Source organism: Grus americana, chromosome 1, assembly GCF_028858705.1.
Source record: "Grus americana isolate bGruAme1 chromosome 1, bGruAme1.mat, whole genome shotgun sequence".
In the NCBI taxonomy this organism is placed as follows: Eukaryota; Metazoa; Chordata; class Aves; order Gruiformes; family Gruidae; genus Grus; species Grus americana.
This window is the reverse complement of record NC_072852.1, coordinates 34,637,421-34,641,462: the sequence shown is the minus strand read 5'-3', so window position 1 is coordinate 34,641,462 and position 4,042 is coordinate 34,637,421.

Here is a 4,042-nt window from a genome sequence, read left to right as displayed (position 1 = left end):
TTTGCATGCTTCCTCCACTTTAAGGAAATCACTCTCTGAATTTAAGTATCGTTTGTTGTTTATTTGCAAGGCTTTCTAGCTCAACACGGGCGCAGAACTGGTTTTTCTTTGTCATACATTGATGAATGCATTTGTTGAGAAGAAAGACTAAAGGTATTTTATGTTACAGGCAAAACCGTTTGGAGAACCTTATACTTTTATAGGGACTAATTAATATCTGGCAGATTCATATATTTTATAGTCAAAAGAGATGATTATGTTAATCTAGTCTGGCTTTTCTCATCATGCATGCTATGAATGTTTCTAATTATTCTTGCCTTGAGCTCCAAAGCTTTTTGAACTCTATTGTACATCTTTCAAAAAGCCATACAATTGTTACTTAACATTTTACCTTTTGGTAAAGGTAAACAAGTATTCCCCTTGTTATGTTGTATTATCTGGGAAGTGAAGTTTAGGTACGTTTGCAGCTATAAAACTTGAGATTGCAGTGATGAAGCCTGTATCATAAACTTTATGCATGATCAGGCAAGTTTTGTATCCCGCCTTGTGCATGTCTTGCCTTCTAAGTGGTCAACTGTGCAGTCCTAATCTTGCACTATGTCATTTGTTGCATGTGATTTCCTATGTTTGTTTTAAAGAAAAAAGAAATGGCAGAAAAATTAAGAAGTGATCTCTTCCTGTGGTTGCAAACCATTATTAGCGCAAGCTGCCTAGATACCTACCCTCAGAAGGCACTTGTACACATTTAGTATGCCATGTGTTATATGCTGTTCAGTAACGTGAAAAGTTTATCCCTATCCTGCAATTGAAATCCCAAAACCAACTCATATTCTGCCTAAGACCTTTAGGGATAGATGGACAGATTGTCTACACATGGGGATGAATTTACTCTCTAATTGTCCTATTGAAGTCATAGTCCTGCCCTGTTTGACTAACTCCTGCCTGAAGGACCAGCAAGTGTTGGTGGCCCAGATTCTTCTGAAATGGCATTTACTAGTATCTGCCTGCAGTGAAAGGCATGCAGGTATTTCCAAATTACCATGAAATGATCACATGAGGATACATGTGTGGGGGTATTCATCAGTGCTTCCCGTGTTGGGGGAAATCAGTGTGTGGTGGGGGTGATTGGGGTTTTCCCATCTCACCTTTCAGAAAAAGGGAGTCTTCACAGCTGCTCATATCCTTTTACTGGAAGTCAGTCGAGCATCAGTGTTAGAAGCAATACTTCTGGAGAGGGGAGTCAGCGTGCTCCCTGGGAAATTCTTTCAGTTGATGGTGTTCTAAGTACCGAATGTGAACTGCTGTCAAAACTCTGAGCTGATGTGCTAAACAGAATACAGTTGAGGAATGTCTCACTGAGGCAAAGATTAAGCAAGGCAGAATTGGTTTCACAGTTATAATGTTGTATGTGTTTTAAATTGAGCAAGTCCTGGTTTCACTGTAGCTATTAAAACTTACACCATTTCATGGCCCTCTCTTAACACCTCCTACCAGTATTCTTATTCCACAGCTAGAATAAAGTTTCAATGTGCCAGATAAAACATTCTTTGCTCAAAGATGCTGATCAAGCTTTCTTAACTCTGAAAGTATACAGTGAACTTTGAACTATACCTAAAATAGTCTGATTCAATTAGTCAAAATGTATTTAGGCCCATGACACATACGACCTTGATTCCTCTCATTTTAAGCTATTTAAAGGAGAAGTTTCCCTTCAGTCCATACTGTGAAAACTTGGTAAATGAGAAACAGCAGACAGTATGAATACAAAAATATTACATGCTTACAGTGCCAGTTGTTTCTGTGTGAAAGATCAAGTACTAAGTATTCGTTTTCTTCAAATAATGTATGCACACTAGTTATAAAAGAATGAAGCACAAATTATACGCAAAATCCCCAGCAGGTGTTTGAAGTGCTTTGTGAGAGGTACATTGCAGAGGTGTAAGGCACAGAATGCATCTGGTGTTATGGAGTGACATGATAGATACCCATGGCGTCTCACAGTTAAAACCAGCAACGCATCACTTTGACTTCAAATGCATGGTCTGGTGGATGACCTTGCAGCATGGTTGGAGGGTGTCTATCTGAGGTATTTCCTCTGTGTGGCATTTTGAGACTCTAGTTCCAGGCTGTAGAATATCATGAAAGACATTTGTTGGGATCCTGGGGCTGGGCAGAGTTCAGGTACCTCAAATTCCAAACCGCAGTTTAAAAACCCACCTCTTCAGAGGCCATTAACAATGCAGATACTTATACTCGCTGGGCACCTCCCTGTTTAGTCTGGCAACTTATCAATGCTAATGTAATACAGAATACAACAGGGAAAGGGAGAAAGGGCTGAGACTCAGTACTGGCTTTGTTACCGGAGCTGCAGGCTGCCATGCCCTCAGGCTGTGTTGCTGACATAGGGATCTGGCTGCACAACCCAGCAGCCTCGGGAACAGGAGAGGCTTTTCTCACCGCACCTCTTGGAGATCCTCCAGACAGGTCTGAATGCAGATCTTGAAAGTCTATTCTTAAGGTCAGGCACTCAAAGGAGCTTCTCTGATACCTAACAAGAAGGTCATGGTTTCCATTCCTAGGTCTGGCTCTTGGATTTTTAAAAGGTATCACAAATGATGCAGATGATGGCAGTCTACATCAGGCACAGTCACGTTTTATTGCGTGTGAACAGCTGTGAGACTCTGAACGTGAGAGGTCAACTAGCTCCTCCATTGACCTCATATAACATTGCTAAAAGCTGGATTTGCTGACCACACCTGTGTCAGCACTCACACTTTGGTTGTACAGATTTATAGCATCAAATAATTTTCTAAAAGTTATCTTCTTTTTATTGATTCTTTGCCAAATAGGAATTAATTGTTACGATCTGCTGAGGAGAACAGGACTGCTTTAAGGCACAAAACTGCATTACTAACTTCAGTGTCAGAACAATAGTACAACGGTCGAATGTCACTCTTGAGCTGCAGTAGTACATTGGATTTGTTTTATCCGCTGTGATTTACTAGTACTGGGTTTTAAATACCAGTTGCCATCACTGTAGCCACACAGCTCCTCTGATGAATATATGTTCCACAGTCGAAAGACTGGCATAAATTAAGCACATTCACATGCTTCAGCACCCTCTTACCAACAAGACCATTACTGATTTTCACAAACTAGAAGGGAAGATGAACCAATTTCAAGCAAGTTAGCTGTGAATTCAGCACCCTCAGAAAGGCCTGGAGAGATATTAGGGCCCAATTAACTTCAGACTTAGTTTTGGGCCACAGGGAGACCAAAAGGCCCCTGGAGAGAAAGGTTCACAGTGGACAGAATTGCCATTGACTATAGAAGTCTTCAGTGACCGTGCTGCTGAGTTACGTGCCTGATGGCTGCTGCTGTGTAAGATAACCTGAGGTACGTAAGCCTGCATCTGAGATGCTCCCCGTGCGGACTCACACCTAAATTAGCTGCCAGAAAACAGCAACTCCCACTTCTTGGTTTCCTATGGATACCGATTGTATTTCTAAGCAATGCAGCTGGGCATGGCGGATGGGGATGTCACAAGGCAACATGTCATCAGCGATCCTTCTGTACTCCCCCAAACACACAGACATCTCGCCTTTTACAAACATCCAGCCCTCGAGGAATTCTTAAGTTTTTCCAAGTCTTTTTTTTTTTTCTTTGCACGTCAGTATTTGAATGTAATATGAGGTAGCTGAAAGTTAATGCATATTGTTCAAAGAAGTCTGTTTCCGTTTGTGTCTGCTTTGCTATCATAGTTTTAGATAAGAGTTAAACTACAAGTTTGTCTTGTGACATCTGTCACTTAATCTGCCATGCAAACATCAGCACGTATCAGATTCAGTCTAAATTTAAGAAACACTATCAAAGCCATTTAGCACATTATGAAAGAAACAAAATGAATTCTCAGTCACTGAGTGTGTCTCTGTCATATCCTCCATCATCCTGAAAAAAAGAAAAGTTATGACAAGGAAATCTCTAACGTACAAAAGCAACTTCTAATAACTGAAAAAATGAATTGGACTATACAAAAATGTCA